The sequence below is a fragment of the Chlamydotis macqueenii genome, chromosome 3, assembly GCF_036417535.1.
Source record: "Chlamydotis macqueenii isolate bChlMac1 chromosome 3, bChlMac1.mat, whole genome shotgun sequence".
Taxonomy (NCBI): domain Eukaryota; kingdom Metazoa; phylum Chordata; class Aves; order Otidiformes; family Otididae; genus Chlamydotis; species Chlamydotis macqueenii.
The window spans coordinates 9,728,687-9,751,253 of record NC_141558.1 but is presented as its reverse complement, the minus strand read 5'-3'; positions in this window follow the sequence as shown (position 1 = coordinate 9,751,253).

The window sequence follows — 22,567 nt, the reverse complement described above, 5'->3', positions numbered from 1 at the left end:
AAGATTAAGCATCAGTTCTCAGAAAGTGGCATGTTAAACTGAGGTTAAATCAAGGAATCAGTATGTTATCACTATTACTATAATCTCCCTAGAAATTAAAAAGATGGTGTCAGCCTGTCAATGTTACCTTTGTAAGAAACAGAGCTTAGCCTTGTATTCTTTGCTTGCTCAGGACTTCTTATCTAGGTAGGAACTTTGACTGAACATGAAATGCTAGGCTATGCTACATAGATAAAATATCTGAGTAAAAGTAAAAAAAAATGTTCTTCAAATTTACTTACTAAATTATCTAGTAAGAGGAGCGGTGACTGGTTCACACTGCATTTTTGTCTATCAGCTAAGGAACAGAACAGTCACCTCAAAGCTGAGCAAAATCAGACAGAACACGTATGGGCTGAGGAGAGTCTGGAAACCCTGACTTCCATTTCCTGGACAATTGGTTTAACTCTCTAGACTGTCATACACAAGTCTGATGCTTCCTCCAGCTGTACTTTTGGATGAAACTGTCTATCACTGCTGTACTTTGTGCTGAAATAAATGCTGTCCATGTGTGTTAGATGTGCCGAGAGACCACTGATTGAACTCACTTCCTGAAGGAGCTCACGATGAAATGCCTTGTTTGTAAATCATAAACAGTCCTAGGGGAAAGAGCAGCATTGAGAAGTCAAGACGGTGATGCTTCAGGGAACAGAAAACATTTTTGGCACCAAATTAAGCTTACACTAACATAATAAGCATCCACAAAGCCTTAGGTGCCCAAATAAGTTTTATATAAACAACTCTAATGAACTTAGATACCTAAAATCCTAACTGCATTGAATTTCATGTGCCCAAAGGCCTTTTTTTATCTTGCCCTTTGAAAGCAAATGGATGAAATTCAGGCTTTGTATTAGTCCAGTGCACTTCCATGCACAGTATTCTACACTATCACTCTGTAAAATATGAATGTTAAAAATAACCAGATAAGTTTGAACACTGGGAATTAACAAAATATGAATATTTCTGAAATTTATACCTCGATTGCTTTTTTAAAGAAAAAAGAATAGTGGTTTGCTAATAGTTTGCATTTTGCTTTCTAATCTAAAACAATTAAAACCAATGAAAATAGAATAATGGCTAGAGCCAGCTTTCCATTTCCAGCATTTAAGAATCTTGTGATACAGAAAGGGACCTAAAAGAAATACCATAGGAATATGCCACTACTTCAAGCAATCCCATTTATATCACTTCTACTTTGCCACCTGGATGTTTCAAGAAATTCTCTTCCAGGCATAGTTCTCTTAAAAATTCCAACTCCTGTAACTACAGCTCTGTTTACTTGACTGAAAGATACAAAGGGGAAATTCATTAAAATGTTATGTGTATTTTCTCTGCTTTTCCCAGAGGGAAAAAAAAAAAAGTTTAGGTGAAAACAAACCCAATAAAATTTGAATTATTTTATCCGGTTTTAGTTTTCCAAAAAGTGTATCAGACCACTCCTGGCATTACAGTTGGCATAAACTAAATTGTTTTCTAGCCAAAAGGTACTTTTTTGTTTGTTTGTTTATATCTGACTTCCTTGTCTGAGTAAAATTCAAATATTGCTATAAAACTATGATTAAGACTATTCAAGACAAATATTTTCTTCCTCTGTTAAGTTAATTTCTTTATTCAAATAAATTAGAGCACACATTTGCTGTAAATTAGTAGTTCCTTCTGCATTTAAGAGTATTTTTACATTACTAACTTTAAACCTTTCTTTGTTTTTCTGTTACTAACTCAATGAGCTCACTGCCACGCAGCAGACGTATTTATTGTGCTGTGCAAAGGTTGCAGCCAACAGAGATTTGTTACGTGCAAAGTCCAGGTATCTGCGATCTTAGTAATTAAAGCATGGTATTTCTTGCTGCTTCTTTATAATCCAAATGGGTTCAGATAGAACAGCTTCTTTATAACTTCTCTGATAAGGACTGGGGTAAACAGGAGGTACAGGCAGACACTGGTTTCAGGCTTGAGTTCATTCACTCACCGACACCAGTTCTAACCTACATGCACAATACTGATAAACAGTGGTAGAGTCAGCACTATCGATAAGACTCCTGCTCTCTGTACAAATACCTCACAGGTCTTGCAGTTGAAAAAATTCACAAGGGTGCTAGTCAAAGTTGGTTTTGGCTAAGAACCTACTACACTGTACTCGCATCTACAGAGTCTTAGGTATCTGAGCTCTTACAAATCCATATAGTAGACAGGAAATGCCAGGAGACAGTGCTGTAGTCACTGCAATAAAACGGAATCTGAACCATTATATTTAGGACAGTTTCATTGTTCTACCATTAACTAGAGTTAACTAGAGATTGTAAGTACTCCTCGCATCTAATTCTGCACTGGATGATAAAACTATGAAGCAGAAATAAATCCACAGAAGGAATTATAAAATCTAGCCAGAAAATTGAGATAACCAAGTGAGCAAGTATACACTCATTGATAACTGTTTTAATACACACACTCCTGACTAAGAGAGTACAGAAAACAACTGACTTATGTTCCACTCCCAGATAATGGTCACAATGTTACCAGGAAACAGTACAAATTTATTAAAATCTCATTATTATTATTGTGTCTGTTTTTCAGTTTTCAGAGCTGTCACTGTGATGTTTGCTAACTACCCACAAGACCAGACCACCAAACCTCTAGATAATTGGTACTGAAGTCCTTTTACTTCCAAAGAACAGGTTCCCTTTAATTCCTTACGACAGCTGGTGATATAACAGTGGTTCTGCCCAGTACTGTTTCATGGCTCAGATACGTGCTGATGTATAAGACTATGATAGATAGTGTCTAACTGGATTTCAGGTTTTTTTCTGCCTCACTGCCAGTTTTCTAGCATTACACACAGATAGGGTCAGTGCATGTTCATTTCTTTCATCCTCAAGTAGGAAGGAAATAAACAGAAAAAAAAAGAGTAACAAAACCTTGGCTCCACCCTACCAAAGGATCAGGCAAGAGACTGCTACAGGAAATGGCCAAAAGCAAATTACCTCCTTTTCAAGAACTCATTCCTATGACAGACAGTTATTCATCATTTCTACATGGAACTGGCAGTTAAGAAAAATTGATCCTTGAAGCACTTAAGAGTTTTAGTAAAGATACACTGCAAATACGTTACATTGGACATTTTAGTTAAAAAGCACCAACATGAATGACAATGCTGTTAGAAATACTGGAGCTACTGCTACTTAGAGTGACAAGGTATTTTCAAGATTGAACTATATCTTTTTGTTCTGAAAGAAAACACTTTAAAAATTATTTCAGAACATAGAGACATTCCTGTGATGTTACAAGAATTTAAAAGCATCCAATTAAGACAGCTGAAGAATGTTTTCAAAAGTTGCATCTTTCAAATTTGGACCACTTAAATAGAAGACACTTCTTTCTTATATTTGATATGAACTTAGATGAAATGTTACATAAATTTGTTCCATTAACTTTACATTTCCCTCATATTTTTAAGGCATTCTGTGGTATTTGTGTAATTGAGTTTTTAGTTTTCCCTTTTTCTCACAGAGAAGTTCAATTATTTTAACAATTATAAATGGAGATCTTACATACTTGCCATCTTGATTTGTGGCAATAACAGAATTCTATCATTGAAATTATGTGCAAGAAAGTCCACAAGTTAGGGAAGCTGAGCACTGAATGGTTGATCTTCTTTACTGGTTAGATCATAGAATTATACAGGAAATTAGGCTGGTAGTGATCTCATGCAGCAATCTGGTCCAACCACTTCTCAAAACAGAGTTGACTTCAACGTTAGATCAGGTTGCTTAGGGCCATGCCTGGCTGACCTCTGAATAATCTCCAGGGATGGAGATTCTGCAATCTCTCTGGGAAATCTGTGCTGTCATTTGATCATCTCTTCCATTAAAGACTTTCTTTTTTTTTTGTATCTAACTGGAATTTCTCTTGTTGCACTTTATTTCCCTCAGTCTGCTGCCACTGTTCATCCCTGAGAACTGTGTGGCTCCATTTGCTCAAAGATGGACCTATAAGGTAGTTGGAGACAGCAACAAGATCACCCCATAGCCCTCTTTTCCTAAGGCTGAATGAATCCAGTTCTCTCACCTCATACACATTGTGCTACAGACGTTGTACTACACTCCTAACTATCTTGTCAGCTTTCCTCCAGACTCTCTCCAGTTTGCCAGTGTCTTTCTTCTACTTCAGAGTCCCATGACCGGACACATATTCCCAGATACAGTTTTAAGAGTGCTCAATATAGAAGAACAATCACTTCCCTAAACCTTCTGGCTACTCTCTTGCTAATACAACTTCTTCTAAGGTAGGCCTTCATAGTTGGAGGGGCATACTGCTGACATGTGTTCAACTTGTTTACTAGTTCCGTTCTGCAAGGCTGTTTTCATCAAGTCAGTCCCCCGCCTGTTCTGTTACATGGTCTTGCTCTACTCCAGATACAAGCTTCTGTACTTAGTTTTGCAGAACTTCGAGAGGTTCCGCCAGTCTACTTCTCTAGCTTGTCAACATTTTTCTCAACAGCAACTCTGCCTTCCAGCATACCTATCATCCCCCCCACTATTTGTTGTCACCTATGTACTTGCTAAGAGTGCCTTCTGTTCCATTGTCCAGGTTAATAAAGACCCTGAACAGTTTTGGGCCAGGTATTGAGCCCCAAGGGAAGCCACTAGTAATCCACCATTAACTAGACTTCTAACCGCTGACTGCTACTCTCTGAAGCACTGCAGTCTAGCCAGATCTTCTAGTCTGGTCTAGTCCCACCTTACCCAGTACACACCTCTTCAGTTTGGTTTTAACATGCTATTAAACACTATTTTGAAACCTTGCTACAGTCTACATAAACAATAGCCAGTTGTTGACACAGTGCTAGCTTTTTTCCAGTTCTTAAGAAGTATCTGAAGACTTAATAAAATCAGTATTAAAAGTGCAGAAGTCTCCTCTGGCAGCTTTAAATAAAACCAACCAAAACAATTTGGATGCAAATTATCCCTATATGTTTATTTTCAAGTATCCATTATAGTGGGTGACATTTAATATCTTCATTAGTTACTGTTGGAGTAGAAAATATTTGGGCATGACCTTACTGTAGCATCACCTAATATGCTTTCTGAAAATGAAAATAACAGTACTTCTAGAAGACTTCTGCCTATTCTGCATCATTATTTTGACAGCATATCTTGTCTTCCAAACATGGTTTTCTCTTCATGTCTTTTTACTTTCCTTATAACCTTCCTTCACTATCTAACCTCTCAGTTAAATCCATCCCTGTCAGCTTCCTCTTTCTACATATTTGATCCCATTGTATTTGTCCCCCATTACATTTTCAGTCCTCTGTAACTGTTTGTATTGGTTTTCCAGGACCTAGTATGCTATCAAAATAATATCAGTTACCACTAACACTCTCCTATCTAAGTTTATAATTAATTGGCTCATGATTGTTTCCTAATTTTAGGATGCTTTTAATAGTGGCTGAATGATGTCTCCAGTATTTTGCTCATATTGAAAACTCCATACAAGTACTGCTTGATTTCCTCTTCTTAAGCAATCTAAAGAAGAGAAATAGGTGGACTATTCTTTTAAGCTCCACTGACAGTAGAAGTTCTGTGGAAGGCAGCAATAGTCACTGTCAAGTTTAGATGAAGACAGCTTATGCTGAAGACAAAGGGCTGTAACAGCCTTACATGACTACTTCTCTCATCTGCTTCCACTGCCTCTGCTTTTCTCAGGTCTCACAGAAGCAGCAGGCTGGACGTGCCCACAGTAGCGGCCAGCTTTTATCTGCCATTTATTGGAGATGGTTGAAGTTCACTTTCCATTCATGTGATAGGCATGTAGGTAGTCTGATGATTAGTGAGATACTGAGACACTAGCAACTGAAGGTGAGGAACAGAAATGCTGTCATCTGAGCAGTTCAGGCAGACTGCTACCTGTCATTACCCAGATTTTCAATGAAGCTGATGGCAGCCTTCCACTCCCACTCGCCATCCTTCTAAATTGCTCTTCTGGCATAGGCAGGAGTAATTATAGGCAATGAATATGTGCCTGCACTATACAGTTACAGTGTAGTGCAATTCATCACAGAAATCTGCAGTTTCAGAGAAGCACTCAGAAATACACTGGATATGTATCAATTTTCTGTGTTTGCAGTACCTCTGATCATGTGACAGAAAAGAAATAACACCATATAGCTGGGAACACTGGGGAAAGAAGCATCTGATCACAACATTTAGGCACTATGCAATCAGAATAGCCATCTGCAAGCATTCATTGTCACTTGCTACAGAGCTGGTGGCAGCACAGAAATAGTTACTATTACTTTATATACAAAATGCTGGTGGCTCTTCTTTTGCCTACTGTTCTCCATTATCCAAAAACCAACCCTCTAACTGACTTTCCCAGGTTTCAGTAAGATCAACTGATTAAATTAAGTTACTTTCATTATTCTGACTCCTGGAATTAACACTGGCAATTAAATATATAGGCCAAGAAATATGGCATTAGCAGGATAAATTGCATGAATAAGGAGTACCCACACACATAAGGGCAGGGGCATGATACCAAGGTGTAACTCTTTTAGGGCAACATCTATTTTTTTTTGGTTCCATGATACTCAATTGTGACAAAACAGAAATATTGTATTGTAATTAATAGAAATTATTTAGCAGTCTGAGACTTGGACTAGTCCTCTTGGTAAGCAAAGAGCAAAAAAATCAAATGAAATGAATGATAAAAGACAGTATCTGCATCTCTGACCCAGAAAAAGAAAAATGCAAATCAGTGATTACCAAGGCCAAGGAAGGTAATGAATGTAATTAATGGCATCATTAAATGCATGGTAATAATCTAAAAGCAATAGCAACATAGCAATCCTCAAGATAAATTAGGATTTGCAGTTTCTAGCTATGTATAACTTCTAGTGCGAGTTAGCTTAAATAGTTACAGTGTACGTGTTTACCAAAATCAAGGAACAGTCTGCCAGGTTTTAAGGTGCTGTTTTGCAGACTGAACAATCTTCGTTTATTCTGCTTTATCATTAGACCAGGTATACTGTTTATCTGCAGTGATTCACTCCCTGGAATTACCACGACTCTGACTTAATTTATTGATTCCAAGGAAAGGTTCATGTGAGAAGTCACATAGACCAGCATCATTACCCTTTAGCCTATTTTCTGTAGACCTGTTTGTGAAGCTTGTCTGCCAAATGATTTTTTTTTCTTTGAAATTATCAATACATCCTTACCTTTCAGGTTTGTTTGCAAGGTTTCTTTTCTCAAGCCACTGTTTTATCAGGTGTTAGATCACTCCTGAAGTGTGGTCTCAGTCTATCTGGGCAAACCGACTTAATTAGCACTCGTGAAGTTTCACCATCTCCTATGAGGGAAAAAATAAAACAATCAATCAGATAGATACATACTTCAGAAGCAGCTATAAATTTCTTATACACAGAGACTTCCCTAGAGCAGGCATACTTAAGGGATGCCAGTTATCAAGGCTTTTTCAATTATGAAGCTTGAAAAAAAGATGCAGAGCCGGATCCACCCATCCCAAGTCTGCTTTTAGTTTGATAGAAAATGACAGTCACCACTTTACATGATACTAACTATCATTTGTGGTTAATTGTATAGGACTTTTTCCTATATATACATATATATATATTTATATATAAAAACTCTAAATGACAATAAATTTATCAGGACTGGGCTGTCTCCACACCTGTGATTTTGAAGGTATCTACAGGAATACTCTTATTCAAAGGCAAATAATGTGGTAAATAAATGTTAAGTTTGATGTGGCAGTGGTAAAGAGACGAAACATCAGTCTGCTTAGAGAGAACTAAGAAAATACACCACAAAGGCAGTTTGGTATTTAAAATGCTAACTACGCAGATTTTATTTGCTTAAGAGAGAAATTTACAAAGTCTATACAACCTCAAAACCCATTAAACTGTGAAATTTTATGCAACTTCAAAATCTGTACCAGTACATTACATGGATTTTTGGTCCTGAAATTTCCTGGTCTCACTGCAAGCATCAAAGCCAAGGACAAAGGCAAGTCAGGACAGAGTTCTGAGTGAATCTCAGAAGTTCATAGCTAGTGTGACAGAAACATAAGAATTGGTATTCCTGGAAAATTTGAAATTAGAACAAAAATTCTACTAAGGCTATTTTTTTTTTTATTTAGCAGAAAATTTCCTCAATATGTTAAAGGTCTTAGCAAGTTCCTGTATTGTAAATAAGTTATTTTTCATACTTCTGCTTGATTTTCTGTTTTTAGTAATGTTTTAATTGCTTCCAAATAAGTATTTGTCGGTTTGTTTTTTTTCTTCTTTTTTTTTTGGTCGGGGGGAAGGGGCGGGGAGAAGTCTTCAAAATGCCAAGAGTGTTAAGAAAAACATAAATCTTCAAAAGAATATTTTTCACTGAAATAATCATTGGATACATTTTTTTAAAGGTTTTACACATTTGTGAATACTGAAACTCAAAGAACCTAGTACGTTTTGCCTTTCAGTCTAGCTGTCTAGTGAGAATTGACAGCAGCTTTCTTCTGATGCATGTTGGCACTGCAGCTGCAGGCATGACTGCAGTGGAGAATGGTTTAAGCAAGCACCTTATACATTATTTGAAGACTGTGGATGTCAAAGCAGGATAGCAGCTAAAGTATATGCCCAGTATATGTCCCCAGTATGGTTGCACAATCGATGATGCAGTCTGTGCAACTGCCTCTTTCCTGCTGTTTACCCATGGTAGCCAGTTCAAAGCTACTATGTTTATAGACTTGCTTATATTCAATACATATTTATATTCAGATATTTATTTTGCTGGTTATGTACTCCCAGTGGTATAAAGTTCTTGAATAATTTTATATTTTGTCAATTACTTATATTTTTGCCTTTTAAGGCTTGACTGTTCTTGCTACAAAGATTCCTGATAAGAGCTTCTAGAGGTATTGCACCTTGTGCAAGGGGCAGGGAATGATAAGAATTATTCAAAGCAAACACTTTAGGGCTCAGATCAACAGATAATGCTCAATTTCAGACCACACTGACCTGTTCAGCTGAAAGGCTGCCCTGACACAGAACACATGAAAGAAAACAAATCACTTCCATGAACCACCATGACCATTTGAATGCATGTGACCCTCAAGCTCCTCCTAGCTTTTCTAGTCCCCTGCATTATCCCAAGAAAATTGCAGTAATAACCTGTCAGCTAAGCTTCAAATCAATTTTGTTTGTTCAAAATGGAAATTGCTTACTTTCTTCCAATAGGGATGTGCTCTCTGCAGAAGTCGAGGAGACTGAGTAATTTCTACTTTCAATAACCCTTATTTTTCATTAGGGAAGTGACAATGTAGTTTTTCCAATGAAGTATCTAGAAATGTCAGTGTGTACCCTTTTCAGTGACAATGAAGTCCATTTCTTGGAAATCCCCATATAGGCTACATCTGTGCCCCAGGTGTGCCAAATAGGACCTGGGATTATTTCCTGCCCTCTCACCCTTCATAATTATATATGTTCATCTTTATTTTGAAAATAACACATGTGCAAATTTCATTAAATATTCTCTAAATTTAACCTTGAGATAACTTCTTAATATTAAAACATTGTAGAGGTAATTAAGTATTCCTTCTCTTTGTTTGTGTTTTGGATTTGATTGACAAAGTTCTATCCATAGATTATGGAGCTGGATGTATTTTATGAAGATTGTCAGGGGTCAGTTGTGACTTACATATTGCAAATCTACTAAGAATTTAACAACTTGCTTCACAAATACTAGCATTTTATTAAACTCAAACTAGAAAAAGAGCTCTAGAGCTTAACTTTATTTTTACTTTTATTTTAATGTAGTTAAATCATGTATTCACTTTTTAACCTACAAGAACTGTCTGAAGCATAAACTTTACTTTCACAGCAGCATTCTTTGGGAAGATACTAAGGAAAGATTCAGGATTATTGTACTTACATATGTATAAGATTTTAATTAAATATAAAACATTTGTAATTTGTGGTCTTAAATATAGATTCCATATGAACATTGTAATGTTACATTCATATTCAAAAATGGAAAATATTATAGTAGTTATTAATGCTAATTTGAAGGAGTTAGACCTGAAAACCTCCACTTGTAATAAACACAGTCCTGCTTTTCCTACACAGATTAAGTATCATTAAGTTGTGTGCTTATTTACAAATGGATTGACCAAAAGAACAATATCATGTAGCTTCTATTAATTGAGAGCTCTTAATAAAGTTGATAATATATTGCAATCAAACACAGGAAAGGACAACTTCTTTCTCACAAACCCAACCTAAAATCCAGACAAAAAAAGGCATACTAAAATTACAAATACTATCATAATCTCTTTCTGACAGAGGTACATTTTGTAACAGTGTTATAGAAGTGTAAGTTTCCTTTAATTGATAAGTAATTGCAATTATACATTTAATTTGACATTCTTTATGTTTTAAACAAAAAATAATTTCATTGTTCCATACATGCAAATATCAAGTAAGGCAAAGTTATTTTATTTCTCACTAAACAACTTTGTTCCTGAACATTTCAACATGGATGGTACAAGGAAAAAAAAAATCCTTAAACCAAATAAATTTAACATGAAGCCTGTAAACTAAGCACTAAGTCATGTGTAAGACAGCTGCTAAAAGCAACAAACTAGGTTAGATGGATTAGGAGATCCCTTTCTATGACATACCCCTATTTCCAAAAGCATTCAGGTTTTACACTAACCATCAGTACTGCGTTTTCTTCATATAAGAAGAAAGAAAAAATGTCCATAGAGTATAAAGGTAACTTGTGTGTGAAGTTTCTTTTATTTGCCTCATATTTACGTCAGTATGTTGAAGATACAGCAGCAGTAATCTTAGGTCATCATCATTTATTACTGAAGAGCATACTGGTTATCTTAAAAGCTGGTCTCACCACATTAAGCATGTGAAAGTAAGATCATGCATTACATAAAACATAGGAACAAGCACTTTGGCAATATATGTGTTCAGCAGTATGTGGGAATTAGAGAGTTAATGTCATTTTGTGCACATGTTGCACATGAGCCGTGCACAACTGCCCCCTGGAAATGCACTCATTTCGAAGATGATTGGCTGTCTCAGAATTTGGAATCTATTCTTAAAATAAAAGTGTTAGCAACACTTATATGTTAAGAACTTACAAGTTAACAACATCCAGTAATGCGTTATGACTTCTTCGGTTTCACTATTCCCTGTTACTGTATAAAGAAATCTGTATAGAAAAAAAAGTATTGTTATAAGAATTTATATGGAAATCCATAGGGTAATATTTGGAACCATGTTTATTCAGCCTTTTTAGCCACTGGTTTAGACGATGCTGTTTTGCAACCAAGGGACAATGCACTGGTAAACCTCACAGCACATCTGTGTAGAGCGTAAGGGGACGAGGTTTTGTGCTAAGGCATTTGAGCTGGTACCAAAAACTTAGTATGCAGAAGGCCTGAATGTGTTTTACATGACTTAGACTGCAAGTAAAAGTAAAGTATACGAAGCAGAAATCTCCACCTGCCCAGAAATACCACTTTACATGACAGAGGAGGGAAAACTTAAGAGCAGAACGAATGCTGGGAAAAGAGCTTAGCACTAAGTCTGGATTGGGAGGTGTGATTTACATAATTTCCTGAATGTGGCCAAGCTCTGGATCAAGTGGGAGTTAATTTCAAATGAAAAATCATGCTACTGCGTATGTTTTGTCTTTCAATTGTGGTACCATAATCTTTGATCCTACAATCAAATTCACAGATGAACAATTCAATGAAACACTGACAGGCACACAGACGCACTTGTGCAAGTCTGACTGTGTAAGCGAATCCTTAAAGTGAAAAATACCTATGTAGAATTTTTGCTTTAGGGGACTTGAGAATAAAAACCAATCTGCAGCACAAAAAATGAAAAGTCAAATAGATACTGAAAAGAGTTCTGTCTTTTACTTTCCACACAGTACTAGTAACACATGTAATACTTTTCTTGTTGCTTAAATATATGGAGTGAAATCCTTGCTCCAGTGAACTCGATGGGAGTTTTACCATTGACTTCAATAAGGAAAAAGATTTCTGCCAGTACTGGTGTGATTTTCAGCCTGTTTTGGCCCCTTTAATACATGGGATGACAAAATCCTGTACTTCAATTCCAAGGGTGGATCAGCACTCTGCAGCAATTAAGATTGCAGTAGTATATCATACTTTTCCAGTATACTGTCTGAAAGACCATAGTGCAGAAATATTTTTGCTTTATGCTGTACAAATAGCTAAAATTTACCAGAAGAAACAGTTTTTAAGATATTTTAACTTAAAATCTATTTCTAAACTCATCTCTTAATGGATGAAATTATGTATGCAGATATCTCAGTACACAGCAAACTTCCTCTGCCTATCTTAAGGCAGGATTTGGTCATTCATTAAAAACAGAACTAGTGCTAAAGGCCACACACATACATAAGAACATCCGAGAGTGGCAGTATGAAAGAACAAGTTGTGTTGAAAGTATGAAACGCAAGCATATGTTGTAATGAACATTTTGTTGTAATGAACTATTGTTTGCACTGTGATTTCAAATTTCATTCAAATGGCCAATGACAACTGCCAGAAAAGAGTTTTAAAGAACTCATTCTGTTTGTAAACAGAGACAAGATGTAAAATATTTAACAAGATGGATATAATGATTAACGCTGAAGTCTAACATTGTAAGGCTTTTAAGAAAAAACAAACATGGGACTAGATTAAACCACGGATGTCAGCTTCAAAAAGATGCTGAGCACTGCTACAGTGGGAAATAGAGGTGTTTAACATTCCTAAACAAAAAGACCTTTCTATAGATTATAAACCTGAACTATGAGATGGAGAAACTTGAGCAACCAAAGCGTTTTTCTTTCCTGATACATGTTTTTACTTTTAAATTACAATTATGCATAGAGATTCTAGTAAGACTATGTTCCTTAAACATTATGTGTCCAGTGGACACATGTGTAGACAGTGTTTGAGTAAAAAAAAATATAAATATATTTTGTTGAGAGCATGGTAAGTTTTATTTTTACTTGAATGTGTAAAATTCACAAACATATTAGCTAAGATTTTAATTGAGTATGAACTAAGACCACGTAAGTGCTGTCAGATCTGCATAATCCAAAATGTGTACTTCTGCAGACTTCCACAGTGTTCATTAAATTCTGCAAGAGGCTGCTTTTTCTTCACGTACAGCTTAGAGGGCTGGGGCCAGAACTCAGTTAATTGATATGGACCATATAAATGAATAATGTTAAAAACCTATTAGATCATTCAGTTTGTCTGTTCACCTAGATGATTTAACAGGTCTTTTTCCACTGCTTAGTTCCTGTGATTTAATGACTCACAATTCAATTAGCTCACCCACTATCGCTACATGCAATAGTTTGTTTCACCACTTATCAGAAATATTATTCGGTATTTCTAATGACAGAATTGCCACTGCATATGCAACTTCCTTTTCACCCTCAGAACAAACTAATCTCAGAATTAAAAAAAAAGAAAACCCAAACTTTTTGATCTATAGATCTGTAGAAATGCAGCATTTGCTATATTAATAAAGTTCTGTTCTGAAGATGGTTATTCCTTTTCCCATATAGTCATTCAACCTCTGCATTAGCCCTACGCTTCCACAACCATGCTAAAGAACTGGGAATTTACCCTCAGAGTACCTAAGTCTAGCTTCCCTCTGGGTGCTTTTTCATTAGTTTTAGTTTAGAACAAACTACCATTCCCACTTACCCTGTTTTGATCTGCACTGCAGACCTATTCCACAGTGCACAATTTTTTTTTTCCAATAAAACTAACTCAAAAACTGCTTTTCAAATGCTAGCAGACGTCCAGTCCATGTGACTACACTAGAGCTAGTCTTAAAAAATCCTCCCTCCCTTAAAACCTGTTGACTTGGATATTGGGTCACCAGCACCAATTATTTAACTTTACAGACCTACTCCGATTGCTGAAGTAGACAGAGCCTGATATTCTCTTATCCCACACGGTAGATACAGGTAACCTGGGTAAAACTGCAGTGGAGGTTGTCTTACGCACAACTCTGCATCATGGACCTAATTGATGTGTAAGATGACATAGTGGTGTGACCTTACAACACAGCTCTTGCGAGATCCCACCTGGTGTACTGCAACCAACTCTGGGGTCCCCAACATAAGGACATGGACCTGTTGAAGCGAGTCCAGAGGAGGGCCATGAAAATGATCAGAGGGCTGGAGCACCTCTCCTGTGAGGACAGGCTGAGAGAATTGGGGCTGTTCAGGCTGGAGAAGAGAAGGCTCTGGGGAGACCTTATAGCAGCCTTTCAGTACCTAGAGGGCATATAAGAAAGATGGACAAGGACTTTTGAAAAGGGCAGGTAGTAACAGGACAAACAGTAATGGCTTTAAACTGAAAGAGGGTAGGTTTATATTACAAATAAGGAAGAAATTCTTTATTGTGAGGGTGGTGAGGCACTGGCACAGGTTGCCCAGAGAAGCTGTGGATGCCCCATCCTTGAAAGTGTTCAAGGCCAGATTGGGTGGGGCTTTGAGCAACCTGGTCTAGGGGAAGGTATCCCTGCCCATGGCAGGGAGACTGGAACTAGATGATCTTTAAGGTCTCTTCCATCCAAACCATTCTATGATTCTATGAGACACTCAACCTCACCACTAATACTGGGTCTGTATCTGCACAGCTGTGCTGGTATGGTATAGTTCATATGGCAAAACTCATCTATTTTGGGAGGCCTCTATTAACAGAAATTCTACCTTCTGCTTTGTTCCACTGTTTAACAAGTCTCAGCTTGTTCCTTCACCTGTAAAATGGGCACATCTTCAGACATAATGGGTGTATCTTCTCTCTGCTCTGACACTTACTGCCACTGAAGTGTGAAAGGTGTATTTTAAGAAGCAACAATAACTATTTTCTACTGCTGAAAGAATTTTGTAAAAGCTGTTTCTACCCTCTGCTTTTTTATAAGTGAGCTGCTGAGTTAATGACTAATTTCATATAAGTGATATTAACATAGTTAAAAAAAATACAGTGGTGGTAAGATTGACACATGATCTAGTAAAATACCTGAAATAAAATTTTGACTGCATATTGAGTAAATAGGTACTGTCAATAGATTCAAAATACTTCTCAAGAATTAGTTCAGGTTACCTGAAAACACTTGAAGTGGCTTCAGATGGTGTGATTAATGTGATGACCCTTCTAGGGAAACTACAGCACATGCATCCTCATATTTCATTACAGGTCAGACTGAATTAATCTCTCCTATGCTCCTTCCTTCGACTGAAGTAACACAAACTTGTGGTTGCTCCTGCCACCTAGTGGCTCCGGCTCAAGTTAACAGAAACACAAACAGAACACCTCGAGGGCATGCTTTTCAAAGACAAAATAGGAAAAAGTACACAAACTTTTGCATTGCGATGATTATTTTGAGTCTGGTTGTTTTTCAGGTTTGCCGAGTACTGCAAAAACCAGCAAACCCTTTGGACTGATACCATGGTAGGCGGGACAGGGGGAAAAAGTGTTACAGAGATCACAGTGTCAAAGGTTCTGAAGAAACACTGACTTTTTTAGGAAAAGCTAATAGAACAATGTGATTATTTTTATTTCCTCTGCTTCTAATATAAATGCCATAATTTAAAAAGTAAATCTGGGCTTACCTAAGCTGAAAAAAATGATTCATTTACTGTGCAATTTATCTTAGATGGAGATGCTTTCACCCTTCATTTTTAGAGCTTTGAAATATTCTGTATTTTTGCTGTTGCCACTCATACTTCTGTTACATACATCTTCCTTTTCAAAGCTACTTATTCAAAAGACAAGCACAAACGCTAATGCCAGGAATGCTGAAGTGCCTTTTAGAGAAGCAATTTGATTACACGCAATAAAAAAAATGTTTCTGGCAATCGAAAACCGGTGATGTATTATCAGGTTTGCACAAGACTCAAGCTGGAGAGGGATAGAAGAAGTTCATCAGCCCATACCCTTTAGCATGTCCTGACCTAATCAAATCCCACAGGAGACAATTTCAAAATATTTTGTTATGACAGATTGCCCTTCTTAAAAATGAAAAAGTGTAACAGTTATCTATTTTAGTAACAGCTTTATTATATTAATATTCAGAAACAATCTTAGCAATACTGAGGACAGATCCCAGAACAGTTGTGGGGATTAAAAGCAGAACATGCATTGTTTAATTCTCCTGCTCTCCCCGTGTGGAATCAAAGCTGTTATGATCTCTATGTAATTCTTCATGAAAGTCGGATGCTTCAGAATGAGATTCATTCCAGTCAGCATACAGCACATAAAACTAGCATCATGAGCATTCAGCTATCTAGTCATCCAGAAAGGAAACATTAAGGAGACTATGAAGTCTTAAACCTTTCTCTGTTCCTTCATTTGGAAGATGCTCCCACTCTCTCATAATCTGTACCTCTTGCCTTCCTTGGAGGTAGGTGGCTACTCAATTCCTCCCCCCCCCTACTCCCCACCAAGGAATTCAGTGAGGCTCACATGTATTTTAAAACTCAAACAGAAGAGAAGATGCTGATGATTCCTCTCCTCTTTTTATATGGTATCGTACTGATTGCAACGTTTCTCTGGTTTTTTTTCCACTGCCCAAATCAAAACAAATATTTACCACCTGCAAAGAATACATTAGGAAGGCTGCAGGCTACCACTGGTGTTTAGATTGGGAGATAAATGCCCATGTTATTCAAAAGCCATCCTTTGAGTAATATGTTTCAATATCCCCCTTAGTTTTTACAGCAAAGCATGGGTTTTTATTATGTTCCCTCCCCTCAAAAGCAAGTTTCGTAAGTGTTGGAAGTTAGCCGTAACTACTATTAGTTATTCACTACCTGATTTCCACACAGGCGCTCACTCACAGGGTGCAATGTTCTACTTCCTGGCAGGCAGTTGGCAGTAGAGCTTCATTAAACTGTAGTAGAATACTTTTACCTCCTTTTTACCACCTGAGACTAAAAGGAAAACTAGTATCCATTCCTTCACAAGAAATCTCACATGGAAGAGTACTGAAAAGTAGTCAAACTCAGAAAAAGACCATCATCTCATACAAAACAAAAATGGGTGTAAACAGCCACTTCATCTCACTGGCATAGAAGGCTCTTTTAGTGAAAAGCTTTAGGATTTCATTAACTACTTAAGGCATATATGTGTCATAACAAAGTTTTCCTGATGAAAAAACATTCCTGAATGGACACACAGAGACATATTTCGGAACACATTAAGTACCACCTTGTTCAGTAGTTTGACATAGACAAAGCACAACTTCAGGCTCACTTTAGGAGTTTTGTCTTAATAAAGATTTGTTAAGAGAGTAAAATCTCACACGTCAAAATTATTTTTTAATTATATTTTATTTCTGTCAATGGAATATAAATAAACTTACTAGTTAGTTAACATTCTATATTGGAAAAAACAGCAAAAATATCTAATGGCTTCCTCACAATAACAACAAGGAAGGAAAGCATAGCTTTTTGTAGGAATAATAGCAACACAAAATTTGTAAAGATTGATAAAGCATAAAAGATAAAACCTCAGAGTTGGCTGTACTACTTACACAGTAAACAAAGCTGGGAAACCCCCCTGAGATTTAGTACTAATCAATGTGGAATGTGTAGTTTCACCAATACTTTAAAACATTTGCAATTCAAATGTAAACAAAGAATAGGTTTTGCAAGTTTGCTAAAGTACACTATAGGGACATTCTGGGACATCGCAACACTACTATTTCTGCTTTTGGCTGTTACGTGATTCTAGTGACTTTTCATGTCTCAGATGTTATTGGAGGAACTTCCTTCTGAGATCTGGTAGAGCTTTATGCATACTTCACACTTTCCAATGGAGATATCAAGCCTGAGGGGAAAAAAAAAACTGAAGAAAAAAAAATAATCATACAACTTTTGAGCAAACCAAAGACATACCCCAAGCCTCACACTATGTTAGAAAAGACCTTTTCGTTCACTGGCTGAAATGATGTAAATTGCAAAGCAATTCTATAACAAAAGCATAACCAGCAAAAAACCCCTCTTCTTTCCTTCCAGAAAAAGGCGATAAAGCTCCAGCATCCCATCAGCACTGACAGATTGCCTGGTCATGCTTTGTTTTTCATGCCCACCTCCCTGTTCTCGTCCCACAGTAATACAACTTCAAATGACAGATGCACTGTATTCCACCATGCGTAACGGCCCATGGTTAAGGCACACTGCAGGGAAGTGGGACACATTTTTTACAATCATTCACACTGCAAGCACCTGTTTCTGACTGCTCTAACCATAAGATTATTATATTACAGTTGCCATCACCACTGAAATTTGAGTAATAAAAAATGTAGATCTTGCTGCCTTTAAAAAAGCAGTGGTAGCACTTTGCTTCAAGAGTGAGTCTTGGATTGTAGTCAGAACAGGACTGACTTCAACCTAAATTACAGAGTAAAACATAGCCATAGCCCACATCCCTTTGTAATACTTAGCACTCACAAGCTCCAGACTGCTCCTTGTCTAATACCTGAGTCTTCTGAATTGCCATTCTGAGGCAGCACTCTCCCTTCACACTGTAGACAATGCCAAGATGTCTATGTTGGGTTCTAGATTTCAGTTTGCGGTTTTAATCTTGCAAGAATGTAACTTCTTTAAAAGATTTGGTCTTATCGTTCCTCTTCATTCTTACATAACTCTACCAAATTAGACTAACAGTTTCTACGGATGTCAAAACTGATCATCTAACACCAAGTAAAACCACACAAATTTAGTCAGAGGTTAAAAACACCTTAGAGCAGGGAAAATTTCAGCATTATAAGGGTTTTATCAGTCTATTACTATGCTAAATATACTGCTATTCTTTTTTATTAGAAGTGACACAAGTATGCTCAGATACACTGGATGTCCATCTCCTTAAAACAGATCTATTGTAATAAGATGTATACTCAAGGAAAAGTAAATTTAGAATAGTCTTAAAAGAGAGCCAATTTAAGCCCAACCAGTATAGTAATAAAAAAAAAAAAATATCTGCAGGTAAACAGTTGTATGGAGAGAAAAAAAAAAATTAAAAGAAAAAAAGGTGGCATATACTAAGCTGCTAGATTACTTACCATGCCAGACTTGTTATATTACAGACTCATTTATTTGTAAGACTTGAGAAGCTTCCTGAAGCCTGTACCTTCTGTAAGAGGTACGTGGTGAGGGAGAGATGCTTTTTGTGGGAAGGCCTTCTGGAGGAACTGCCTAAAGAGAAGTATGTATGCCTAAACCCTAAGCACACTGCTGTTACCTGTTGGGGGGAAAGCTGAGATGAGTCCAAAACAGGAAGACTGGGGTACAGGGGGAGTGACATTACTGCATTACATTGTGGAATAAAGTAAATAACTTTACAGTTCAGAATGGTTATGTATACTCTCACTTTTTGTTAAAGAAGTGAACAGACGAGGCAAAACTCAGTCTTTCAAACTAATTTGCCAGCTGTGGAATTATATTGACCAACATAAGAATGCAAGAATAAACTAGACATTTTGTCCAGAAATATAAAGTTAAAGGTGTATCGGTGATAGACTTGTACAACCTTTGCTCTGAGCAGCTCTCCCAAAAAAGCTTGAACATGAAAAACACTGCTTACCTGCAAAACTGACTTAAGAACTGCTGTATGTTTTAGGGTTAATTCAAGTAGGTATGATACCACTTTAAACACATATTATCCAGACTTCAATATAATAGCTGTATTTGGAGATTACTACTATCTTTATGAATTGCGAAAGCAACTTCTCTCTCTCCCAACTCTGCAAAGCTTAACTATGATCCAGCAAGCCTAATCAATGGGAAAAAAATTTAAAAATTGAAGGTAAACCCTTAGAAGTTATTATACACATATGAACTCATATCAAAGAGTGAAAGCAGTTATAGATACACCAGCTCTGTTGATATTTGTAGGACTATACTTCATACCAACACTCCTTATTCTGACCACCTCACTAAGCTTATATTCTCCCCATCTCCAGCCCCCAAAAAAGCAGAGACTTGCATGCAAAAGTAATCGGAGCAGCACTTCACACCCTGTTAAGATGTACTCCTCTCCATCTAGATAATGTCTTTTTGACGACAGGACAGTAAGAGCTCTCAAATCCTCTTTAGGTAGCTCCAGCATATCCAGAGACCAAACGGGCACCTTTTATAAAACTTAGAGACCACCTTACAAGTAACAGCGCCAGAGTGCAAACATAAACGAAAAGCAAAAGAAACAAACAAACAAAGAACCAAATCAAACAAACAAAAAAAGTACAATGCCGAAATAAAAGCGAACCGGACCAGCCTCCTCACTGACCCCAGCCCCAACACTTCACCTTCCCGCCCCCAGCCCAAGATGGGGGCGGCACCCCTGCCATTGACCCATGCTGATTGGCTAGACGCCGCCGCCGGGCTCCCGCCAATCAACCTTAAAACCCCACCCTCCCTGAAAGACTTCGGTGGTGTTACAGCGCATGTGCCGAGCTGAGCAGCGTGTGACAGCTGGTGTTTGCGCCGCCATTTTGTCAGCGGCGGTGGATTGGTGGTTGTTGGGCTCGGCGTCGAGGTGGTGTGAAATGATCGTGCTGGCGGCTGTGGCTCTCACAAATCACTTTCGTGCCTGCGAGCGGTAAGGAGGTTGTTACTGCTGCTGAGGGGTGGCGGTCTTCATTTTCGGATCTCGCCTCGCGGCGGCAACGTCCCCCCGGCGCTCCGCGCGTTGTCGAGTCGAGCCCGGCCCGGCGCCGAGCTCAGCGCTCGCCTGCGAGGAGCCGCTTCGGGCGTCAAAGGGCTCCTGTCAGAGCTGCCGCTTTGGAGGGTAGCGCAGATGCCTTGAAGCTGTCGCTTGTGTCCTGCGTTTGGTAGCATTTAAAAGCCTTTTTATTATGCTGTAAGTTTGCTTGTATGGTAGTGCATGATAGAGAGTTCGTGTTTAGAAGGTAGATGGTAGATACCTGTGTACCTTCTGACTGGTATGTTTTTTGAACTGCAGTGTAGAAAGAATGGCCTTACCGTGGTTCTAGGAGGGTGGATTCAGTTTTGTAATTTTGTTTGTTTTATTTTTTTTTTTTAACATCTTTGTAATTAAACTGGGTGTGAGGAACTCTTCCAAGGTGTGTTGGGCAGGATGAGGATTTAGAGAAGTAGTAGTAGAAATTAGTTTATATATATTTTTCTAATGATTTTCTATCATCTTTCCTTGTAGAGAGATGCAGAGTTCTTAATAAGAAGACTGAGGTTTCTAAAGATATATCCTGAATTAATAAGTCTGAACTGGTATGCAGGTGAGTAAAAAGCAAAAAGCATTTTGTAGAAATGTGACTGTGTCATTGTGATGCTGTTATTTGGGCTGTGACAATGGGCAAGCAAATGTTGATGCACAGATTGTTTTCCTTTGTTATGTATTTCTGCAATCAGGGATCTGTTTAAATGAAAAAAGAAAAGATGCCCAAGGCATCAATGGTACACATTCAGAAGTCAGATTCTCTCTAATGATCAGGTGTTTCTTCTAGAAAGACAGAACCTTTTCCTGAAGACTGTTTTCTTTCATTAAAAAAACTGAGAATTCAGCTTTCTATGTTATTATAGGGAAAAGTGGAAAACGGGGAAGCTTTAAGAAGGTATTTGTCAGATCTGGATTTCATACGGCTTTTACTGAGAGAGTTTTTTTTTAGGTGGCTGGTGGTTTTGGATTTGGTTTTTTTTTGGTGTTTTTGTTTTCTGGGGTTTTTTTTTTTGTTTGTTTTTGGTTTGTTGTTGGTGGTTTTTTTGTTTTGTTTTGTTATTTTTTTTTTTTTGACAAGTCCTCCTGCCTGAGATGTTCACTCTTAAGCTTTACAGTAGGAGTGCTCATTTATTTATTAATTTTTATTTTTAGTGGAACTAGAATAATGGGGATCTGAAGGCAGATTGAATGATCACTAGCTGCTTCATAGATGTTTGTAATAAAAACTATAGTGGCACTTCTGTTGATTTTTTGCAGGCTGAGGGAGATAATCTTCTAATAACTTGTAGTTGAAACTGAAAGTTTCACTTGCAGCACTACATAAAATTCATAAGTCAAGCATATGCTTTGTCCAGTCTATCCTTGTGTGTTTATCACTGTCTTAGCATTTGACAGATGTTGTCTACCTGTTAATTTTGTTAGAACAGTAGTTTATTTCATAGAGTTGCATGTTTTCATTATGAGCATGCACAGCCTTTAAACAATGTGAAATTGCAGATTCATTGACAGATTTGGATGGAACTGGAAGCTAATCTTGAAGACCAGATTATAGATGAAGATCGGAGAAGTATCTGAAAGATTTGAAGATAATTTAAAGTGTCAGAATTGGAGTGTTGAGACAGTACAAAACACATTTTTAGTTGATAGGCAGTGCAGAAATGTTGGGCATAGATAATGTGTTCTGTATGTCCTTGCAGTTATGAAAACTTAAAATATGCTACAGCTATACCTGACAGTGTTTAGATAGCCAGATTAAATTAACAATAAA